The sequence below is a fragment of the Notamacropus eugenii genome, chromosome 3, assembly GCF_028372415.1.
Source record: "Notamacropus eugenii isolate mMacEug1 chromosome 3, mMacEug1.pri_v2, whole genome shotgun sequence".
Taxonomy (NCBI): Eukaryota; Metazoa; Chordata; class Mammalia; order Diprotodontia; family Macropodidae; genus Notamacropus; species Notamacropus eugenii.
The window spans coordinates 95,494,712-95,520,212 of record NC_092874.1 but is presented as its reverse complement, the minus strand read 5'-3'; the positions used below and the strand labels follow the sequence as shown (position 1 = coordinate 95,520,212).

The 25,501-nt window shown below is 36.3% G+C and overlaps 1 long non-coding RNA gene and 1 pseudogene across 1 annotated transcript; one reads left to right on the top strand and one right to left on the bottom strand.

Annotated features, from left to right (window-relative positions):
• The window catches only part of LOC140531829 (GTPase IMAP family member 8-like), a 54,234-nt pseudogene extending 41,868 nt beyond the window's left edge, over nt 1-12,366 (top strand).
• A 975-nt stretch (nt 12,367-13,341) lies between these two features.
• Nucleotides 13,342-23,717, bottom strand: LOC140533002 (uncharacterized). Its single transcript, XR_011976757.1, has 2 exons — nt 18,617-23,717; nt 13,342-13,684 (listed from the first exon to the last, which is right to left on the bottom strand). It is a non-coding gene; the product is annotated as an uncharacterized lncRNA (long non-coding RNA).
• Nucleotides 23,718-25,501: the final 1,784 nt, after the last annotated feature.

Here is a 25,501-nt window from a genome sequence, read left to right as displayed (position 1 = left end):
AATTCTGGAGCAGCAGAAGCCACAGAACAATGGAGTGGAGGAGATTTCTGTTCCAGAGAGACCTGAAAACCTCACTCGAAAGGTCTGTCACGCACCAGACCTGGAGCAGAGCCCAGCCCTGCCTTGGCCACGCAGCACCGAGAAGAGCAGATCCAAGTGGGCTTCAGGGACAGAATCTCCAGTGGCCGTGCAGGTCCCTCCACCCACAGGTGATAAGGGTCGGTGAGAGGGTCTCTTTGGCTGGTTGATAGGGGAGTGGAGTGTCCCCATAACTCAGGGCCCCTGGGGAGGCAACAGCAGGCGCGGTGGCAGACAGGGGCTCCCCAAGCAGGCAGGAGCCAGGATCCATTGTTGAAGGTCTCTGCATAAACCCCCTGAGGGAACTAAGCCCTGTGTGGCAGCCCTGCCCCCACCTGAGCGCCTGAACTTAATCTCACACTGAATAGCAGCCCTGCCCCAACCCAAAGCCCTGAGGCTGGGAAGCAGCATTTGAATCTCAGACCCCAAGAGCTGGCTGGGTGGATCTGGAGGCGAGGTGGGGGTGGAAAGAAAACTCAGAAGTCAAGTCACTGGCTGGGAAAATGCCCAGAAAAGGGGGAAAAAATAAGACTATAGAAGGTTACTTTCTTGGTGAACAGATAATTCCTCCCTTCCTTTCAGATGAGGAAGAACAATGCTTACCATCAGGGAAAGACACAGAAGCCAAGGCTTCTGTATCCCACACATCCAAAATAAATATACCATGGGCTCAGGCCATGGAAGTGCTCAAAAAGGATTTTGAAAATCAAGTTAGAGAGGTGGAGGAAAAACTGGGAAGAGAAATGACAGACATGCAAGCAAAGCATGAAAAGCAAGTCAGCCCCCTGCTAAAGGACACCCAAAAAAATGCTGAAGAAAATAACACCTTGAAAAATAGGCTAACTCAATTGGCAAAAGAGGTTCAAAATCCCAATGAGGAGAAGAATGCTTTAAAAAGAAGAATTAGCCAAATGGAAAAGGAGGTTCAAAAGCTCACTGAAGAAAATAGTTCTTTCAAAATTAGAATGGAACAGATGGAGGCCAATGACTTTATGAGAAACCAAGAAATCACAAAACAAAACCAAAAGAATGAAAAAATGGAAGATAATGTGAAATATCTCATTGGAAAAACAACTGACCTGGAAAATAGATTCAGGAGAGACAATTTAAAAATTATGGGACTACCTGAAAGCCATGATCAAAAAAAGAACCTAGACATCATCTTTCATGAAATTATCAAGGAAAATTGCCCTGATTCTAGAACCAGAGGGCAAAATAAGTATTCAAGGAATCCACAGATCACCGCCTGAAAGAGATCCAAAAAGAGAAACTCCTAGGAACATTGTGGCCAAATTCCAGAGTTCCCTGGTCAAGGGAAAATATTGCAAGCAGCTAGAAAGAAACAATTCAAGTATTGTGGAAATACAATCAGGATAACACAAGACCTAGCAGCTTCTACATTAAGGGATCAAAGGTCATGGAATAGGATATTCAAGAAGTCAAAGGAACTAGAAGTAAAACCAAGAATCACCTACCCAGCAAAACTGAGTATAATACTTCAGGGGAAAAAATGGTCTTTCAATGAAATAGAGGACTTTCAAGCATTCTTGATGAAAAGACCAGAGCTGAAAAGAAAATTTGACTTTCAAACACAAGAATGAAGAGAAGCATGAAAAGGTAAACAGCAAAGAGGAGTCATAAGGGACTTACTAAAGTTGAACTATTTACTTTCCTACATGGAAAGACAATATTTGTAACTCTTGAAACATTTCAGTATCTGGGCACTGGGTGGGATTACACACACACATGCACATGCACACGCACACACACATAGACAGAGAGTGCACAGAGTGAATTGAAGAGGATGGGATCATATCTTTGAAAAATGATATCAAGCAGTGAGAGAGAAATATGTTGGGAGGAGAAAGGGAGAAATGGAATGGGGCAAATTATCTCTCATAAAAGAGGCAAGCAAAAGACTTTTTAGTGGAGGGAAAAAGAAGGGAGGTGAGAGAAAGACATGAAGTTTACTCTCATCACATTCCACTAAAGGAAGGAGTAAAATACACACTCATTTTGGTATGAAAACCTATCTTACAATACAGGAAAGTAGGGGATAAGGGTATAAGCAGGGTGGGGGGGATGATGGAAGGGAGGGCATGGGGAGGATGGAGCAATTTGAGGTCAGCACCCATGGGGAAGGACAGGATAAAAAGAGAGAATAGAAGGAGTGGGGGGCAGGATAGGATGGAGGGAAATATAGTTAGTCTTATACAACACGACTATTATGGAAGTCATTTGCAAAACTACACAGATATGGCCTATATTGAATCGCTTGCCTTCCAAAGGGAAGGGGTGGGGAGGGAGGGAAGAAGAGAAGTTGGAACTGAAAGTTTTAGGAACAACTGTCAAGTACTGTTCTTGCTACTAGGAAAAAAGAAACACAGGTAAAGGGGTATAGAAAGATATTTGGCCCTACAGGACAAAAGAGAAGATGGAGACAAGGGCAGAGAGGGATGATAGAAGAGAGAGCAGATTGGTGATAGTGGCAATTAGAATTCTTGGTGTTTTGGGGTGGAGGGAGGGGACAAAAGGGGAGAAAATTTGGAACCCAAAATTTTGTGAAAATGAATGTTAAAAGTTAAACAAATAAAAAAAATAAAAAATAATAAAATTAAATTCCAAAAACCTTCAAAAGGTTACATGATTTTCTTTTAAAACAAAATTAATGTTGCCAACACAAAAATTCTATATTATGACAATTTTGAGATCTGTTCTTCCTGTGATAGTAGGGTGCAACTACACCTGAAGTTTCTGTTTTGACCATGATGAAGTGAAGCTCCCTGGGTCAAATTCCAAGTCCTGTCTAAATCCTAAAAAACCTGGTTGCCATTTGTATGAAGAAAAGGCTATTAATTAACATGTCTTTTATCCCTAGAGGGTCTGGGCACATGACAGAGCTCAAGAAGGACAAAGAGATAGAAGAATTGAGGATTCTTCTTGTGGGGAAACATGGTTCAAGGAAAAGTGTGGCAGGAAACAGCATCCTCGCCAAGTATGTGTTTGAGTCCAGATTCAATGAGCAGCCAATAACCCAAGTGTGTAGGAAAGAACAGAGGATCTGGAAACACAAAAATGTTGTGCTCATTGACACTCCAGATAACTTTTCTCAAAGAGATTCCCAGAAAGAGCTCTGCCACCTCTCCTCTCTGTGCTCCCCAGATCTGCATGCCCTCCTCCTAGTGATCCCTCTGGGCTTCTACACAGAGGAAGATGAGACAGTGGTGAGGAACATCAAGAAAGTTTTTGGACAGGAAGCTCTGAGGAGACATGTGATCATTCTGTTCACTCAGAAAGAAGACTTGGCAGGCAGGGACCTGATGGACTTCATAAAGAACATGACTAACATCTTCAGAATCTCATTTCAGAATGTGGATTTCAGTACTATGCTTTCAATTACCAAGTTACAGGAGAGGAAGAACAACTCCAAGTGGATGGGCTTCTGGAGAAGATCGACAAAATGACATGACAATGGAGGCCAGTTTTGTATCTTTAGGAATTCTGCTACTAGACCTGGGAAGAAAATAAAATGTAAAAACTCTAAAGTTAAGGGGCTGAGGGAAGAAGGAGGACTAGAAACAATGAACACATAGGAGGGAAATCTTTCCAATTAGAGCCTTCATTTTGCTTCTAACTGTTCACCAGTCTCTTCTCTGCCATCCACCTCTTATAGTCTGGCTCCTACAGCTTAACATTTCATGATGTCTTCTCCTCTATTGTTTTCTAGTCATTTTATGCAGGTCAATCTCATGTCTTTTTTGAACTTTTATTTTGTGGAATAAAACAAGCATTTCCATAACATAGTATAATAAAAATTTAATTGCATGTGAAACTGCAAATCTGCTATGCTCATCTTGCTATTCCTTTCAAATGTATAATAAAATTATCACGTGAATTGTTTTTTTCTCTTATGTCTCTATCCACACCCTAAAGATATCTATCATTAGATGCAAATATGTGTGTATATATGTGTGTATGTATATATGTATGTAAAATTATTCCATACTTCAATTATCAATTCATTCTCTGGATGAGATAACACCTTTCCTCATTTGTCTCTTAAGATTAATTTGTGCATTTATAATGGTCAAAATAACTTATTCCCTCAAAGTTATTCCAGAACAAGATTGCTCTTATTGTTCTCTTGGGTTTGCTCATTTCACTCTTCATTATTTCATGCAAGTCTTGCCATGATTTTCAGAAATCACTGAGCTCATCCTTTCTTATAACACAGTAGTATTCCATCACCACTATATACCACAACTTGTTTAGCTATTCTGCATTTGACAGGCATCCCTACAATAGCTGCTATAAACATTTTAGAACATATAGGCTCTTTGCCTTTTTCCCCTAATCATCTTTGGACATAAGCCAAGTAGTGGGATTGTTGGGTCCAAAGATATAAGTAGTTCAATAAATCTTTGGGCATAATTTCAGATTTTTCTCCAAAATTGTTGGATAGTTTTACAATTCTACCAACATTGAATTAGGGCCCCAAATTTTTCACATTCTCTCCAACATTTTTCTCTTTGTATTTCTATCACTTTAGCCAATGTGGTAGATATAAAAATGATATCTCAATACCATTTTATTCTGCTTTTCTCTAATCAATAATGATTTAGAGCATTTTTATATGTTTGAACTGTTTTGTTTTCTTCATTTAAAAACTACCTGTTCATATTCTTTTACCACTTAACAACTGAGGACTGACTCATTCCTATAGATTCAATAAATTTCTTTATATGCTTTAAATGAGAGTTTTATCTGATAAACTGTCTATAAAAGTTTCCTTCCAATTTTCTGCTTTTCTTCTCATCTTGGCTGTATTTGTTTTATTTGAACAAAACGTTTTTAATTTAATGAAATCAAAATTATTCATTTTACACCTTATTTTGCTCCCTTTCTCTTCTGTATTCATAAATTATTCACCTATCCATAAGTCTGATAATGAATATGTTCCATGTTCTTCTAATTTTCTTGCAAAAATCTATCTTTACATTTAGGTCGTGTACCCATTTTGACCTTATCTTTGTAAATAGTGTGAGATATTGGTCCGTGCACAGTTTATACTGTTTTGCTTTCCAATATTCTCAACAATTCTTGCAAATAATGAATTCCTGTCCCAAACAAAACCTTAAGTTTTTAGGCTTGTCAAGCACAAAGTTATAAGGTTATTGTGTTTATTTGCTCCTGTAAATTGTATGTATACACTATTCCTTTGATCTGTCTTTCTGTTTCTTAGCCAATACCAGATACTTTTGATAATGATTGCAATATAATACAGTGTAATATCTGGCACAAAAAAAAATTCCTTTTCTTTTCATTTTTTTCATTATTTTCTTTCATACTCTTGACTTTTGTTTTTCCAAATGAATTTTATTTTTTTCTAATTCAGTAAAACAATTTCTTGGTAATTTTATAGGGATGGTATTGAATATGTAAATTAAGTTGGGAAAAAGTCATTTTATTATTATCACCTGCCTACCCATGAACAATTAATATTTCTCTAATTGTTTGAATTTGCTTTTAGTTGTATACAACCTTTTTTAATAGTTTGATTTAGTTCCTGGGTTTGTTTTGGCAGTTGTACTCCCAGATATTTCATAGAGTCTAGATTATTTTAAATGGAGTATTTTTTACTCTCTTCTCACAGAATTTTGTTTGCAATGATTTATTTTATATCCTTCTATTTTGCTAAAATTATTCATTGGTTCAGCTCACTTTTTAGTTGAGTCTTTGGGATTTTCTAAGAATACCATTATATCACCTGCAAAAAGAGATAGCTTGATAACCCCTTTCTCTATTCTGATCACTTTGATTTCTTTTTCTTCTCTTAATGCTATTGCTAGAATTTCCAATACAATACTGTATAATGTTAGTGGCAATGGTCATCTTTCTTTCACACCTGATCTTACTGGGAAGGCTTCTTTTTTATCCCCATTATAAATAATGCTTGCTGATGGTTTTAGGTAAATGCTTTTTATCAGTTTAAGGGGAAAAAATTTGTTTACCTCAATACTTTCAAATGTTTTTCATAGAAATGAATGCTAAAGTTTATCCAAAAACTTTTCAGCATTTATTGATATAATCATAGAATTTTTTTTAACTTTTATTATTGAGGTACTTGTTTATGTTATGTTCTTTGTGATAAACCATCTCTGCATTGATAATATAAATCCAATTTGATCATAATGTCTAATCTTTGGTGCAACCTTTTAGCTAGTATTTTGTCTAGGATTTTTGTATCCATATTCATTATTGAAATTGGTCTATAATTTTCTTTTCCTATTTTTGTTCTTCCTGGTTTAGATAACAGTATCATTTTGTTTTATAAAAGGAGTTTGCCTAAATCCCTTATTATTCCAAATAACTTACTTAATATTGGGATTAGTTGATCTCTAAATGTTTCATAGAATTCACTTGTAAATCCATTTAGTCCTGGTGCTTTTCTCTTAGGAAGACCATAAATGACTTGTTTGGTTGCTTTTTTTATAAAACTGCTCTATTTAGATATTCCATTTCCTCTTTTGCTAGTTGAGTCAATTTATATTTTTGTAAATATTCATCCACGTTCCTTAAATTGTTAAATTTTATTGGCAAATGATCGGGCAAAATAACTACTTATTGTTACTTTAATTTTATCTTTGTTGGTGACATATTCACTCTTTTAATTTTTAATATGAGTGATGTTTTTCTTTTAAAATCAAATTAGCCAATGGTTCATCTATTTTATTTGTTTTTTCACAAAAACAACTGCTAATTTTATTTATTAATTTGATGTGTTTTTTACTTCCAGTTTCATTAATTTTACATTTAATTTTTAGGATTTTTAATTTAATATTTAATTGGGGATTTTAAATTTATTCCTTTTCTAATTTTTAAAAATGTCATACCCAATTCATTTGACTCCTCTTTATTTACTGATGTAAGCATTTAGACATAAAATTTCCTCTCTCCTTGCTTTTGCTGTATCCCATAGCTTTTTTCCATCTTTTTTAAATTTTGTTTTTAATTTATGGAATCAAACAAACATTTTCATAGTGTAGTACACTAAAAAAAGGTGATTGCCCACCAAACTGCAAATCTGCTATGCACAACTTGATATTCCTTTCAAATATACAATGAAATTGTCAGACAAATTTCTCTTTTTTTCTTCTCTCCTCCCCTGTTCCAGCCCTAGAGATGGCTACTCTTAGAAACAAATATACATATGTAAAATTATTTTATACTCTTCTGTTTAGCAGTTCTTTCTCTCAAAGCAGATAGCATCTTTTTTCCTATGTCCTCTACAGTTAATTTGACAAAGTACTTTATATATTTAAAATATGAGACCTTTGCCTCATAAACTGTCAATAAAAAATTTCCCCCAGTTTTCTGCTTTTCTTCTGATCTTGGCTACATTGATTTTATTTGCACAAAACCTTTTTAATTTAATGCAATATAATCAAAAATATCCATTTTACACCTAATTTTGTTCTCTATCTCTTCTGTATTCATGAATTGCTCACCTATCTATAAATCTGATAGGTAATACATTCTATGTCTAATGTTCATGTAAAAGTTCTCTCTTTTATCTAGGTCATGTATTCATTTTGTCTTTATCTTGGTAAATGATATAAGATATTGCTCTATACCCAATTTCTACCATCCTGTTTTCCAATGTTTGCATCAATGTTTACCAAATAATGAATTCTTAGTCCAAAATCGTAAGTGTTTACACTTGTCAAATACAAGATTGTTGTGTTTATTTGCTGCTATAAATCATCTATCTTCACTATTCCATTGATCTGCCTTTCCTTTTTTAGACAGTGCCAGGTAGTGATAATTACTGTCTTCTAATACAGTTTAAGATCTATTACTGCTAAACCTCCTTCTTTGCACTTTTTTATTTCATTATTTCTTTGTTATTCTTTATTTTTTTGTTTTGCCAAATGAATGTTATTTTTTCTAATTCACAATCAAATTTATAGTTACTATTTGCAAATTTCCACCCAATGTAGTTTTACTCACTATTTTCCTCCTCAGCCTCTCTTTTCACCCTATGCCTGTAGTCTTATCTTCTACCCTTACCCTCTTATTCCAATTCTACCCACCCTCTTAAAGTCCCTCCTTTTCCTATTCAATCCAATGTCCTAATCTTAATCTATATAACTTTCTTTAAGTCCCTCCCACACCTTATCCCCCAGTTTTTTCATCTCTCTAGAAGTGTAGATTTCTAAACTTTTTCAGATATATGCACTGTTTCACATTCACCCCACATGAGAATCAGCATCCAGTATTGACACCTCTTCACTCCCACATGCTTCCTCTGCATTAGTTCTTCATTTCATAGCCTGTTTTATTGAGATAATTTCTCCTTTTAAACTTTTCTTACCCAATTTTGTTTTTTAGAATCATCTCATCATATACAACTCAGCTCCAATCTTTCTTTCAAACTACCTTAGTAATGATAACAGCTTTAAGAACACTATTACCAATCATTAATTGCGTTTTCACATATCATAAGTAAACAGGTTGACCTTAGTAAATGCCTTATAATTAATCTTTAGTGATTTCCTCATACTCCTTCTGGATCTTTCAAACTGAATTTTGTACTCTTTTACAATTTGCCTAGTCCATTTTCTAAATTGGTATTTTCTTCAGTAATTTTATTCTGTGTCTCCCTTACCAATATGTTGACTCATTTTTCATGATTTTCTTCTATCACTCTCATTGCCTCTTTCCAATTTTTCCACTTGATTTTCCTTGATTTTCAACATTCTTTTGGTGCTCTTTCATGGTCTGAGACCAATTCATATTTGTCTTGGATGTTATGGATGTAGGAGCTTTGACTTTGCTCTCTTCTTCTGATTGTGTGTTTTGATCTTTCTTGTCACCATAATAACTTGCTGTAGTCAGAGTTTTTTTTTTCCTCTGAGTTTGCCTGCTCATTATCCTGCCTATTACTTGACTTTTTACTTTTTACTAAAGTAAGGCTCTGCTTCCAGGGTGGAGGGTGCACTGTCCCAAGCTTTTGGGGGTTTTGTGCAGCTATTTTCAGAGATGTGTCTGGGGACCTGTGAGTATTCAGAGGGATTTTGGGGACAGCTCAGGCAAGTATCTGCTTTTTTCCCACTGTCTTGGCTCCACCCCCTTAATGCCAATAATCCTTACAGAATATAGTAACCATGTAATGCTGCCCCTCCTGACTACACTGGGTCAGTCAGTCAGTCAATAAGCATTTATTAAGTGGCTCCTATGGTCAGCACTGTGCTAAGCACTGGACATAAATAAAGATGCAGAAGACATCCCTTGCCTTCAAGGAGTTAAAAATCTAATAGCTTACATTCAGTGATCTATAAGACAGATAAGAGAGTCTGTGTGTGTGTGTGTGTATGTCTCTCTCTCTCTCTCTCTCTCTCTCTCTCTCTCTCTCTCTTTCTCTCTCTCTCTATCTCTCTCTCCCCCCATACACACACAAGCAGTTGTACACTAGAAAATATTTAACAATTCTTTCTGTCTACATGAAGCATTTTAAAATTTTAATCTGCGTTACTAACATTTTCACCATCGTTTCTCACATCTAGACAACCAAAACAATAAATAAAGCCCTTATTTATAGCATTTACATATACTTAAGACATATGCTGATTTTAGAGTTATAAATACATTGAAAATTTTAAAATTGATTTTATTGATATTTTCTGTTTTTGCTCCATCAAAATTATGCCCGGTATCCTTCCTACTCTGCCTTCCAATGAGCATTCTCATTTAACAAATATTTTAATATTTTCCATATAACAATATTTTACTATAACAATCTTTTCCCATATAGTGAAACTTTTAAAAAGGAAGAAAATCATCACAAGTGAAAATCACCAAAAGAAAACATGAAATGTTAAACATTTGTCGACTCCCCTGACCCCTCTATTACCCTTCTATGAAGGGGCAATTTTGGAATATCCTTTCATATCTCCTTATTCAGGTCATGCTTGATCTTAATAATTTTATTGCATTGATTTTCCATTTTGTTTCCTCTGTGGCTGTTCTTTATATTTACATTTTTTCAGTCATTACGCACACTGTTTTCTTGGTTCTACTTACTTCATTCTGCATCGGTTCATATAGATCTTTCCTTTCTTCTCTTTATTCATCACACATATTATTTTTATATGACAGTAATATTCCATTACATTTATGTTCCTCAATGTGTTTAGCTATTCCCCAATCAATAGGCATCTCTTCTGTTTCTAATGTTTTGTGACCACTAAAAGGGCCTCTATAAATGTTTTGGTGTATATGGGGACTTCCTTCTTACCAACAGCTTTCTTAGGGCATAAGGCAAGTAATAGACTCTCTGGTTCAACGGGCATGAATATTTTAATCACTTTAATGACATAATTCCAGAAATGGTTGAACTCTCACACGTCGACCGCAACTATGTATTATTCACACTAAAAATTTGACAATTAAATCTGTATGATTGAAACGGGCATTAGCGCATCCCAAGAATGTATGTATGTACACATAAATAAATATATACATGTGAGTCCATATACATGTACCCATGTAGGTGCACATATGAACATAGAAAAATAAATGTGTATATATGAGTATATTCATATATATATATATATATATACACTGTATATATACTCATATATACACATAGAAATACATATATTATATGCATATATATGTATATATACATACTGTAGACAAATAAGGAAAATACAAGATAATCTGAGGAAAAAAAGACATCTAAATCCAAGGGAATTCAGAAAGGGTTGACAGAGGAGATAATGATTGAAGTGAGCTTTAAATTAAAATCTACTGGAGATCATATCCAATAGTGACTGCCTATTCAGGCTTCATTTTTGCTTATCAGCTGAAGCATCAAAAATGTAGTATGTGTTTAAATTCCATACCCTAAGGATAAATAGCATTTTCTAGATGACTGTTCCAAGGAATATCTTCACTCTATGTAAGGAAGGGTGGCACAGCAGATAGAGCAGAGGAATCAGGAAGACCTCTGTGCAATCCTCCTTCAGACACTTATTAGCTGTGTGATCTTAGACAAGGAAATAAGGTGAGGAAAATAGATGAGGCACCCATCTATGTCTCAGTTTCTTCTCCAGGAAAATGAGAACAATAATAACAACACTTACCTCTCAGATCTGTTGTGACAATCATATGAGATAACATATGTAAAGAACTTTGCAAACTTTAAGGTCCTGTGTAAAGAGCAGTATTATTTTTTAAGTAGATTCCCCGGATATGTGTGTGTATGCATATACATGTACACACACATACATATGCATATATACATATATAAGTATACATACATATACACATATGCATGAATAGAAACAATTTCTCTTTGTGTCTGCCACTCTTTTTCTCCATCTCTGCTCTCTGTCACAGACATATATATAGAAAGTGGTTCTGTAGGAAAGAGGTTAAAAGTGACAAAACTGGCATTGTGCATCTAAGAGAACATTGGAAATGGGGAATAAAATGGGTGCTATTCTAAAGGATTATCTTTCGTTTTTCTTCATGTCCTCAGTGCTTAGCATGTCTGATGCATAATAGACACTCAATTAATGTTTATTGACTAACATTGGCATTCCATGCTAGGTTATAATTGTGAATCTTCTTTTTTTTCCCATAGATATATTGAGCCTCATCATAGTAGGAAAATGTGGAGCTGGGACGAGCTCCACAGGGAATACTATTCTTGGAAGGAAAGAATTTTTAAGCCATGTTAGAAGACAGCCAGTCATCGAAACCTGTAGAAAACATGTTAAGGACATGGAGACTACTATTGTGGTTGTTGATACCCCATCATTTTATCTTCCACCAGAGAGTCAAGAAAATCTCTGTAAAGAAAGAGAAGAGATGATTCACATCCTTACTTTGCTTCAAGGACCAAAAATTTTTATTTTGATGACTCTGATGGGACAGTTTAATCAAGATGAGAAGACCATTGAAGAATTAGAAGCCATATTTGGAACAGAGGTCACCAAACACATGATTGTGCCTTTCACTAGGAAGAATGATCTAGAGCCTTATACAGCGAAAGATTACATCAAGGATTTTGCTAACAAACCTCTTAAAAAAAGAATTGAACAATGTGGATACAGATTTTGTGCTTTTAACAATAAAGAAAGTGGCCGGGCCCAGGAAAAGCAGGCAAATGAGCTTTTGGAAATGGTTGATGAACTGGTCCGGTATTATGGAGGTCAAGGCTTCACATGCAGTACTGTTAACCTTGAGTCTTATGCCCAAAGAATCAAAAATCATGATTAAAAGGCAGTGGAATACACTGTCATAGAAGTAAAATTTGTAATACTTTCATTTATTTTTCAGGAGCTTGAGTGGCTGTGAATCTGCTTAAAAAATAATACTGCTCTTTACACAGCACCTTAAAGTTTGCAAAGTTCTTTACATATGTTATCTCATATGATCTTCACAACAACTCTAGGACATAGGTGCTTTTATTATTTTTCCGAAGATAAAACTTGAGACATATATAGGTGCTTCACCTATCTTTATCTTCCTATAATTTACTTGTTAAAGATCACACAGCTAATAAGTATCTGAAGAAGGATTGCACAGAGGTCTTCCCAATTCCTCTGCTCTATCTGCTGTGCCACCCTTCCTTACATATAGTGAAGATATTCCTTGGAAAAGTCACCTAGAAAATGCTATTTATCCCAAAGGCATGGAATGGAAGCATATACTACATTTTTTGATGCTTTAGTTCATAAATGAAAATGAAGACTGAGTAGGCAGTCACTGTTGGATGTGATCTCCAGTAGACTGTAATTCAAGGCTCAACTCAGTCATTATCCCCATTGTCAATCATTTCTCAATTCCCTTGGATTTGGCAGTCTTTTTCTCCTCAAATTATCATGTATTTTACTTACTTGTCTACAGGGCATATTTCCGTGTGTAGAATATAATCTGCCTTAGGGTAGAGGATATGTCATCTCTGTCTTTGTTTCAAGGACTGAGACTTAATTGACTAACTCCATTCTTTCCAGATTATTTTATTTATTTCTCCTCTAACAGTGATCCCTCTGGCCCTCACTGACTGAAGGCCAAACATATTGCATTTCATCACTCTCGCAGGAAACTTTTAAGGTAACTTCCCTTTAGTATCTTTAAGGAGGTTTGGAGTTTCTAGGCTCTAGACCATTGACTCCAGGCCCCATTGAAGGTGTTCCCTCTGTTTTAACAGTCCCCTGCATTCCTGTTCAATTTAACCATTCAACAGTCAGATTAACTTTTACAAAGGAATATTTATTTTAAAAGAATGCAAGAGTGAGTGTATAAATCCCCATACCTGAAAGAATACATCAAATACACACACACACACACACACACACACACACACACACACACACACACACACACACACACATGCTGGAGAGGGAAAGTGGGTTAAGTTCACTGTTTAGCTTCATTCCTATATAGTACATTCCCAAGTTCCAAGTCCGAAGCTCCCCATTAGACTAGAGTCTCAGGCACCCTGATTTCTCAAGGCTTCCTTACTGGACTGACCAGTTGTATCTCTGGCCTGGAATGCTGCCTCCAGTGTTGCCATGGCTTGAGCTTCTGTGTCCTGTTGCAGAGGGGAGGGGAGGGGAGGAAAAAGTAAAAATGAATTCAGCCTGTGTCCAGCTAAGTACTGACATCTCTGCTCTGATGGCCAGATTGAAAATGTGCCCTGTTAGGAACAGTGAGGGCATGGGTAAAGGTGTCTAAAGCATAATTCCATTCAGCTGAAGGAATATCTTGGCACAAGTGAGCCCTTGCATGGCCTACCCTGGGACAGTTATCTGATTCAGAAACATTTTGCAATTGTTTCTGCCCCAACAGAGAAAGCCCTGAAGAGTCTGGTCTTTGAGCTTCCAGGCTCCAGACTAGTTAGTGAGGCCCAAAGCAACATGTACTCTTGCATCCAAGGATACAGGCCTCCTTGCTGTTCCTCTGTCTCTTGGCTCTCTTTTCACTGACTTTTTCCCATTCCTAGAATACTTTGTCTTCATCTCTTCCTCCTGCCTTCCCAGAATCAGAAGAGCTATACTTCTCAATGTATATCCTTCCTGAACATTCCTTGTCTATAGTAATATTGCCTCTTTGTTTCAAAGTGTTTGCTTTATTGACTCAATTTCTTTCAGTTCTGGCCTTGTATTTCAGACCAACATGTACCTGGATTAAAAATATTCCCATTTTGGTCCATGTGTCAAGGAATTTATGGTATGGGTTAAATTTCACTGGAGGATGAGCCTAGAAGGGAATAGGAGAATGAATTTACGTTGCTTCATAGAAATGTTCTCTGACCTAAAGAACATACTTCAAGACTATCGATGGCATGATAGGAAAATCTTTGGCTCTAACGTCTGATTATTTGGTATTCACCATCCTTCTCATTAATATTAACTATCTGCATGACTTTTGGCAAGGCATTTAATTCCCCGGGTCTCAATTTCTTCATTTCTAAGATGAGAAGGTTGAAGTCCCTTCTGACTCTAAATCCATGACGCTATGTTCATTGCAGCTAGTCAAGCCTAAAACATTTTAGGCTCCTTTGATTATTTTGCTTTTTGTTCACCTATGAAATTTATCTTAGTTTTGCCATTTTTGACCTACATACATAAACTGAAGATCTCTTTCTGTTTCTAAAATTGCATTAATCAAAGTAAAATGGCTTTTTGGTAGCATTTTACCTCCCATAAATTTTACATTCTAAGCAGAAATTTTTAAAAGGGGAGCTTTCTGATCTTACACTGGACATTACATTCAATCACTGTCCTAGAAACATAGGGAACTGGAATATTGAAACAACTCTAGTGTACATCCCGGATGGGACATTTGTGTACAGAAAAGAAGCTTGTCAACCATCATTGGTGGTGAACTGCTACTTTCTCCCCTGTGCCCAATAGCCATTAGTGGAAGTAAAATCTAGGGGTTCTAACACATAGAACTATAATGAATGTCAGTGTCTTCTTATTTCAACTTGCTGATTTGAGACTATTGGCCTCTGTGCTGCCCAGCTAGCACGTGAAAAAAGCATCTTTGGTGCTGCAACTCTCCCAAGAATCGAGAAAGTTGCTCCCTAACTCCACACTAGCCATTTGGCAACTATCACCTTCCCCCTCCCTGCCCTCAATCCCTTTTCCCCACTAAATGACCTGAGACTCCAGAATGCTATGTCTCTCAGATAGTTGGAAGGAGGAAGTGGAGTGGAATACACCTTGACACATAGGTTTAAAGAGTCTCCCATTTTATTTCCAGCTTTCCTCAGTCTTCAATTGGTTACAAAGAATATCATTTAATAAACATCTTAGCATAGTCAGTTCTGTGCCTGTGTCTTATTTTTTTCCCTTAGGTCACTTAATCATAAAATCACTCATTTAGAAGGCAATTGCCACTAAATGGGGAAAAAATATTAATAGAATCAGACCAACTTCTCTTTTCAATTACTTTCCACAAACTTCAAGTACTGGACTAATAAGGAAAAAGGAACAGAGTCTTAAAACATCCTTGTCTTTATTAGCCACACCAACAGTTCATGAAAATCACCAGTCTGTGATTCTCATTTCTCTGGATGTTCCTGCCATTTTAGAGAGAAGGTTAGAGTAGAGCCAACAATATGAGAGATACATCCACAATGATAGAGCTTAGATATTTCATATTTGCGTAACTTAAATGTATGGAGGCAGTGCTAATATCAATACTGCAGGAGGTTGAAAAATGAATTTACATTGCTCAGAGGAACTCACACCTTTAGCAGGCTGTGATGTCGTTGGCCCATTTAGTAATGTCTAGACACAAAGAAACAGCTCCTCTGCTCACCTGTTTATCTTTGCCACTCTTCAGCCAAGCACATTTTCTTTTCTTCTATATTCAGACATAATATTTACAATCTCCTTCAATTCAAAGCCTCCATTAAAAGTGCATTTAGCATGTGCAACTTCTTAATTTAAATAGCAATTTCCTTTATTCCCAAGAACTATGATATAGAAGAGCTCAGTATGGTCTTTCTTTATGAGAATATTGCATCATCTAAAAGAATGGAGCTCACAGCAAAGAGCTGAGGTAGACTAGACTAACCTGTTCTTCTTCTACAATAAATCTGTAGCAGTGCCTATGTTTTCCCACTCAAATCAGAAGGAGCAGAAAGGGAAACATACACTTCTGAGAACCCTCACATCTCTTCAGCTGTAGGTGGCACAGAGGGCAGCTTGGTAGCATGGTGGATACAGTGCTGGGCCAGGAGTGAGGAGGATCTGAGAAAAAATCTGGCTTCAGACATTTACTAACTCTGTGACCCTGGGTACACACATTTCACCCTGTTTGCCTCAGTTTCTCATCTGTAAAATGAGCTGGAGAAGGAAGAATGCAAACCACTCTAGTACCTTTGCCAAAAAAAAATTATAGGGTCATAAAAAGTTGGACAAGTCTGACAAACAGCAAAAATCAATAATCAGAACTGCAATTTCATTCAGCTATTCAGAAAAAAGTATCCAAAGCCTGGTACACTGTTCTTTCCCTTTTTGACAAGTTCTTAAGTTTTCAACCACATCCTCATCTCCTGGCTGCTACATAATTTAAAAGCTTAATTCATATCTTCCTCACTCTCTATGAATCATTTTTGATATAATTTCCCTAAGAACCCAATAGTCCTTAAAAAAACTATTAATCTTCAAAAAGTGATTTTTTTTGCTTTTTTCTTTGTTTTCTTTATTTGTAAAAAAAAAAAAAAATCATATTCCCCAAGGCTCTGCAACTATTAAGTTTTCAACACAGTTCTTTTTTTCATTTTGTGACTCTGAGCTGTATTTATTTCTTCATACTCATGCTCTTCTAATTTTTAATAAGGAAAGTAAAGTCTCTGCTTCTTTAAGCCATCCAACCATTCACATATAAATGTAGCACCATACTACATTATTTATAGGTTGGTTTAATTATTTATATTTATATTAGAGCTAATTTTCTGCACCAAATTTTCCAAATCTCACCTAAATTGTTTCTTCAGTCACATTTTACTAGTTGTTTTTTCATTGTTATTATTAAACCAAAGTACTTTTTCTACTACATTTAGGCATCAAAATGGTCATATAAAATACTTCAAGATAAAAGGAAGAAAAATGTTTTTGATCCTTTTGAGCCCTACCCTACACGATGTGTAAAAGGGGATAGTAACATGCATTTTGTGTATGGTTATATCATTTATCCTTCATTCTCAGAGAGGACCATGACATCAGGGAGTTGATGACATGATTTGCAATTGACTTCAATTTCAGTGAGAGAAGGCTGTGCAAAGTCACCATCCTCAATTTCTCCACTGAAGTTATCTCAGTCCAGTGACCAGAGATCAGGAGATGGCCCAAAATGCAGTGAGAGATCTTGCTTTTTCTTAAGATAAGATCTTTGTGAATTCTCAATTTGGTTCAAGTGGTATATACAATATTCTAGGGTGGTTCAGCAGAAAAAGAAATCACTTATAACCAAAATGACTTGTGGGTTGTGGTTTGTCCTTCATTCTTGATGAGGGCCATGATATCAGAAAGGTGATGCCATGACTGGTAAGTTAATTAATTTTAAGCAAAGTAAGATCTGTGTGAGTTCCCATTTTGACTGTGGCAAGGCACACTGAGTGATTAGGGCTGCTTAAGAAGTAAACCAAAGGATGACCCCTTTAGTTAAAAAATATCAGACAAGGAGGAGAAGACTCTCAGCGTTTCTGGCCAAAGGACAAACAATGGTCTTTAGGAAAGAAAACTATCCAGGAAACCCCAAGATATTTAGCTAGGTTTCAGCCTTCAAAATTGACCTTTCTTTGGGCAGATCTCCCTCAGAGTAGGGCACAATGTGAGAGGAGAGGAGCGAAGAGGAGAGAAGAGAAGATGAAAGGAGAGGAGAGGAGAGCAGAGGAGCTGGCCAACTGAAACTAGCCAGTTGGGTTCCCAGTAGGACATCTCAGATTACTCATAAGTTGGCATTTGTCCTTAATTCCCCTTTTGATATGGCCCATTTTACTTTTTAAGGAGTTGTTGTCTTCAGTGTACTCTTTTCTGTCTTTGACCAATTTAATTTTTTAAACAATTGTTTTCTGTAGTCAGTTTCTTTTTCAAGCTATTGAATCTTTCTCTTTCATACCTCTCATTTATTTTCCCAATTTTCCTTCTGTCTCTCTTATTTTACATTTTAAATCCTTCTTGGGCTCCTCCAAGAAGGTTTTTAGGGCTTGAGACCAGTTCATATTCCCCTATGAGGTTTTGGATATGTGTGTATACTGATGATGTCACCTTCTGAACTTGTGTTTTGACCTTTCCTATCCCCATAAATACTCTGGTCATTGTTAATTTCTGCTTTTTGTTCATAGTGTTTGCTTATTTCCTGACTTTTAAAGTTGAGCTCTCCTGCAGGAGCACAGGGGTCACTGTCCTAAGCTTCTTATGCTGGGAAGCAGGAACCTGTTCACTGGCTTTGTGTGCTAAGGCTTCAGGTGCTGGTAGCTAGAGGCTGTGGGGGTCTGGAAGCTTACCTGATGCTGAGTTGGGATCAGCAACACTGAAGCTCTCAGGATGAGGCAGGGAGTCTAGTCTCTGGAGGATGACTGCTCACCCAGGCTGCTCTGAAGCATCAGAAGATTTGACTGCTGGAGGACACCTGTCACCCTGAAGTTGTGCTTCCTGGAGTTGTACTGAAGCATGGATAGTTTTGGTTGCTAAGGGATGATTGGTGGTTTTCCAAGCTAGAGTCCACTGGTTCCCTGCCTGTGCCAAAGCAAAGGGGTGGTGGTTCCCTAGTGTTGGCACTTGCCTGCTCCACCACTCTGAAACTTGAAATGTCCCACTGGTTTGCTGAGGTGGGGTTTGCCACTGGCTTCCTTGGATGCTTCTCATCCTGTGCTGTCCCCCTTCCAGGAGAGTGTGAGGGACCTTTTCCATCAATCCCCCAAGACTCTCAGACTAAAAGACATCTTTGCACCACATCTTTGTGCTGGTTCAGCTGTTCCAGGCATTTTCCTGGGGAGATATTTTCTGAGTTTTTAGAGGTCAATAAGGGACAGTGAAAGTGACTTACTCCTTACTCCACCATCTCGTCTCCCAGAAGGCCTTTTGTCTTTTTTTCTTGAAGAGGACCAGGATATCTGGAAGATGATGCCATGACTTATAAGTGAATTGTTTTAAGTGAGGAAGGGCTATACAAAGTCACCCAGCCTCACTTTCTCCTCTGGAGCCATGTAGGTCCAGTGGTCAGATATAGATCAGGACAACTGGAAATGACCCAGCTGCCAAGATGACTAGGGATGGCCTCAAGGAAAAACTGACATGTAAGCTAAGCTTTAAAGAGCGGGTAGGACTCTGATAGATGAACGATGGGGACAATATTGTCTGGGTGTAAAGAATGACAGGAGCAAAGGATCAGAGTCAGGAAAGAAAAAATAATTTGGGGCAGTAGTATATAATTCACATTATGTGGAATATTGTTTATCATTCTTTTTGAAGACTAATGACATCATGATGTTAAAGATGAATGATGTCTTGACCTGCCTTTGAGTTGGATTTAAGTGAGGCCCAGTTGCATAAAATCATCAGCCTTACTCTCCCTTCCAGAGTCATGGAAGTTCAGTAGAAAGACAAAACTCAGGACAACTGGTGATGGGCCAGGATGCAGTAGCTGACCTTGGCATTTTGATGTCTTGCCCGAATCTGAGTCCTCAACAGCACTTGCTTCAGCTGCCTTCAGACCTGTTGGAACAAATTGTTCTAGTTTGCCCATTTCACCCAGAGAAGTCTTTGCATACTGAGGACAGGCATACTCCTAACTTGTCAATGAATTTGAGGTCTGTCTGCTACCTTTTATCTGCCTGAGCTCATCTGCCAAGATGGGGGTTTAGCTGCTATGAATGCTACAATTTCTTGGAACCTTAGGTAAGAGGTGGGTGAGCAGCCCTGAAAGGGGCTCTGCAAACTTTCTCCCCAAAGATTCTAGTCCTCCTTGAACATTCTATTTGCCCTTTATGGACTATATATATGGCAATCGAGCCTATCAGTCAGTAAGCATTTATAGGCATAGGTGCTATATGTCAGGCACTGTGCCAAGCTCTGGGGGTAAAAAGAAACTGTCTCTCAACTCCAAAAGACTCACAATGGAAAATGCATGTCCAGAGAAAGAACTTTGGAGTCTGGATGCAAATGTAAGCATACTATTTGCTCTTCTTTTCTTTATTACTTTGTTTTATTTTTTTGTGTGTATTTTCTCCCATTAATTCTTTTTATTTTAGTTTAGTTTACAATATTCAGTTCCACAAGTTTTTGAGTTCCAAATTTTCCTCCTCTCCCTGCCTTCTCCCCTACTGCCTCCCCTAGATGGCATACGATCTGATATAGTCTCTCTATATATACACACTCATGTTAAATATATTTTTGCATTAGTTATATTGCAACAAAAAATTAGAACCTCTTGAACAGACTACAAGAAAGAAGAAAAATAAATATTGAGAGCAAATAGCATTTTGTAATGTTCTCTATCTCTTATTTGGTCATAAATTCCTCCATTTTCCATAAATCTGACATGTAAACCATTCCTTTCTCTCCCAGATTTATATCTAAATTATGAACCTGTTTTGATTAATTTTGGTATACAGTGTAAGATATTGGTCTATACCCAGTTTCTGCCATACTATTTTCCAGTTTTCCCAGCAGTTTTTGACAAAGAGCAACTTCTGTCTCAGAACCCAGAGTCTTTGGGTTTATCAAAGAGTAAATTACAATAGTCATTGATTACTGTGTCTTGTGTAGTTAACCTATTCCACTGGTCTATCCCTCTACTTCCTAGCCAGTACCAAAAAGTTTTGATGATTGCTACTATGTAATACAATTTAAGATCTGGTACAGCCAGGCCACCTTACCTAGTATTTCTTTTCATTAATTCCCTTGATATTCTGGACCTCTTGTTCTTCTAGGTGAATTTTGTTATTATTTTTTCCAGCTCTATAAAATAATTTTAGGTAGTTGGATTGGTATGGCACTAAATAAGTACATTTATTTAGTGCAAATTGTCATTCTCATTGTATTAACTCAGCCTACCTATGAGCAAGTGATGTTTTTCCAATTATTTAGATCCAATTTAATTTGTGTGAAAAGTGTTTTGTAATTGTGTTCATACAGTTCCTGGGTTTGTTTTGGCAGATGGACTTCCAAATATTTTATAAAGTCTACAGTAACTTTAAATGGAATTTCCTTTTCTATCTCTTGCTATTATTTTTTGTCAACAGTATATATGAATGCCTAGAATTTATGTAGGTATATTACATATCCTGCAACTTTGCTGAAGTTATTTGTTATTTAAAGAAGTTTTTTTACTTGATTCTCTATGATTCTTTAATTATATCATCCTATCTTCTGCAAAGAGTGATAACTTTGTTTCTTCTTTACCTATTCTAATTCCTCCCATTTTTTTTCTTCTTTTATTACTGAAGCTAACATTTCTAGTACCATAATGAATAACAGGTGTGATAATGGACATCCTTGTTTCACCCCTGGTTTTATTGGAGATGCTTCTAGCTTATCCACATGACATTTAATACTTCCTGATGGTTTAGGTAGATACTACTTATCATTTTAAGGAAGACTCATTCCAGTACTGTCTAGTGTTTTTAATAGAAATGGGTGTTCCATTTTGTCTAAAGCTTTTTCTACATCTATTGAGATAGTTAAATGATTTTGTCAGTTTTTGTCTTGATATGGCAAATTATGCTGATAGTTTTCATTATATTGAACCAACCTTGCATTCCTGAAATAAATCCTACCTGGTCATAATGTGTTATTTTCATGATAAGTTGAAGTAATCTTTTTACTAATATTTTATTTAAAAATTTTGCACTTATATTCCCTAGGGAAATTGGTCTATAACATTCTTTCTCTCCTTTGACTTTTCCAAGTGTATAAGTATCCACACACCATTTGTATCATAAACAGAATTTGGTAGGACTTCTTCTTCATCTGTTTTCCCAAATAGTCTGAATAGCATTGGAATTAATGGTTCTTTAATCTTTTGATAGAATTTACTTGTAAATTCATCTGACCCTGGAGATTTATTCCTAGGGAGTTCATTGATGGTTTTTTCAATTTCTTTTTCTGAGATGTGGCTATTTAAGTACTTTACTTCCTCTGCAAATCTGTGCAATTAATAGTTTCATGAATATGCATCCATTTCATTAAAATTGTCAAATTTATGGGTGTATAGCTAGGCAAAATAGATCCTAATTATTGCTTTGATTTCCTATTCATTAGTGGTAAATTTATCCTTTTCATTTTTTATACTGATAATTTGGTTTTCTTTTTTTAATCAAATTAACCAAAGTTTTATCTATTTTATTGGTATTTTCATGAAGCCAGCACTTAGTTTTATTTGTTAGCTCAAAAGTTTTCTTAATTTCAATTTTATTAATCTCTCCTTTGGTGTTCAGAATTTCTAATTTGGTACTTAGTCAGAAATGTTTCATTTGTTCTTTCTCTAGCTTTTTTAGTTGCATACCAAATTCATTGATCTCTTCTTTCTCAATTTTATTCATGTAAGTATTTAGAGATACAAAACTTCCCCTAAGAACTGTTTTTGTGCATCCCATAAGCTTTGGTATGTTGTCTCATTATTGTTATTTTCTTGGATGAAGTTATTGATTGCTTCTATGATTTGTTGTTTAACCTGTTCATTCTTTAGGACTAGATTATTTAGTTTCCAATTTATTTTTAATCTATCTTTCCATGGTCCTTTATTACATATAATTTTAGTTGCATCATGATCTGAAAAGATTGCATTTAATATTTCTTCCTTTCTGCATTGGATTGTGTGGTTTTCATGCCCTAGTACATGGTCAATTTTTGTGCGGGTGCCAGGTACCCCTGAGAAAAAGATATATTCCTTTCTATCCCCATTCAATTTTCTCCTGAGATCTACCATATCTAACTCTTCTAAAATTCTATTTACCTCCTTAAGTTCTTTCTTGTTTATTTTGTGGTTAGATTTGTCTAATTCAGAAAAGGGGAGGTCGAGGTCCTCCACTAGCATAGTTGTTGCACTCAATTCCTTCCTGTAACTCCGTCAACCTTGCCTCTAAATATTCGCATGCTATACCACTTCATGCACCTATGCTAAGTAATGATATTGCTTCATTGTCTATGGTCCTTTTGTAGCATATAGTTTCCTTCTTTACCTCTTTTAACTAGACCTGTTTTTGTTTTGTCTGAGAGCAGGATTGCTATCCCTGCTTTTTGCTTTACTTCAGCTGAAGCACAATATATTCTACTCTAGCCTTTTACCTTTACCCTGTGTGTATACCTCTGTGTCACATGGGTTTCTTATACACAACATATTGGAGGATTCTTGGTTTTGATCCAATTAGCTATCCATTTCCATTTTATAGGAGAGTTTGTGCTACCCACTTTCATCCTTATGTACACTATATGTGTCTTTCTCTCCATCCTATCCCCCTTCCCATTTATACATTTCTTTCTCCTTTCTCCCTTTCTATCCTCACTAGAGTTTTGCTTTTGACCACTGTATTGGCAACCACACTAGCACACAAGGTGGGCTGCTAACACAGGTTCTTTAATCTGCTTTTCTAAAGAAAAGACAGATTCAAAGGGGTCAACAATTACTTTAATTAAACAATGCAGACAGACAAGTAGAAAGAAGACAGTATCCAAGAAGGAATTAAATAGACAAGGTTTCAATTGTCTAAACAGAAAACAGATACCTAATCACCACAATAAGGAGCATCAAGATTTAGGTTCTTAAAGACAGGTAGCTCCTTAAGAACAGCTACCCAAAGTCTCATCTCTCCAAATCACACAGAAACATTCTTCCCATGAGTGAGCCCCAAAGCAAAATGCCAACCTCAAGGCACAAAACCTACGTGATTCAGCACAACTGTGAATTATCAGTTTTCAAAGGAGATTAATCCTTTGAATGTTTAGAATTTAACTTGAGTCTAGAAAACTAAACTCCAAGAAAAAATTCTCACTTTGCTTATACTTATACTCACCTCATTCCTCCATCTGTCCTCCCTTCTAACAACTATTCTACCTTTTCTTTTCCTTTTTCCTTACTACTTCTTCCATACCATTTCCTTTCCCCTTTTCTTTCCCCTTTCTCCTTTCTCCTCCAACTGCCTATTTGGCAAGTTAGATTTCTGCACCCATATATGTTATTCCCTCCTTGAACCAATTCAATGAGAGCAAGTTCAAACAATGCTCACCATCCTCCCTTCTTTCCCTTTACTCTAATATATCTTTATGCCTCTTCATGTGATGGAATTTATCCTTTTCTGCCTCCTCCTATTCTCTTCTCTCACTACAATCTTTTTTCACCAGCACATAAAAATCAACATAAATGCAGCCCCTCTGTCTTTATATTCCCTTCCTATATGGTATAATAAAGATACAATTCTGAAGAGTTGTTAAGTATCATCTTCCCATGTAGTCATGTAAACAGTTTGTCCTTATTGAATAACATGACTTTCCCCCTTTCTGTTTATCTTTTTATGTGACTCGAGTCTTGTATTTGAAGATCAAATTTTCCACTGAACTCAGGTTTTTACATCAGGAAAGTCCCTATTTTATTGAATGCCCATCTCCTCCCCTGAAAGATTATGCTCACTTTCTCTGGGTAATTGATCCTTGTCTACAATTCAAGCTCCTTTATCTTATGGAATCTCATATTCCAAGCCATTTGATCTTATAATGTAGAAGCTGTAAGGTCCTGTGTAATCCTGACTGTGGTTCCAAATATTTGAGTTATTTCTTTCTGGCTGCTTGCAGTATTTTCTCCTTAATCTGATAATTCTAGAATTTGGCTATAATATTCATTGGGGTTTTCAATTTGGGATCTCTTTCAGGAGATGATGGGTGGATTCTTTCAATGAGTATTTTACCCTCTGGTTCTAGGACCTCAGGGTACTTTTCCTTGATGATTTCTTGAGAAAAGCTGTCCAGGCTCTTTTTGTTCATTCATCAGATAGACCAATAATTCTTAAATTATTTCTCCTAGATTGATTTTCCAGGTCAGTTGTTTTTCCAAGGAAGTACTTTACATCTTCTACTATTTTTTCATTCTTTTGATTTGGTTTGACTGATTCTTGATGTCTCATAGAGTCATTAGCTTCCAATTGCCCAATTCTAATCTTTAACAAATTATTTCCTTTAGTTAGCTTATGAATCTCCTTTTCTATTTTACTAACTGTACTTTTTAAGTTGTTTTCTTCAATGTAAATTTTTTCCATTTTGTCAACTGAATTTTTACTTTTTTCGTCTACCTCTGTTATTTGACTTTTAAAATCTTTTTTGAGGTTTCAGATGTGGGTATATTGACCATGTTATCCTCTCCTGAATTTGTGTTTTGATCTTCCTTGTCACCAAGATAT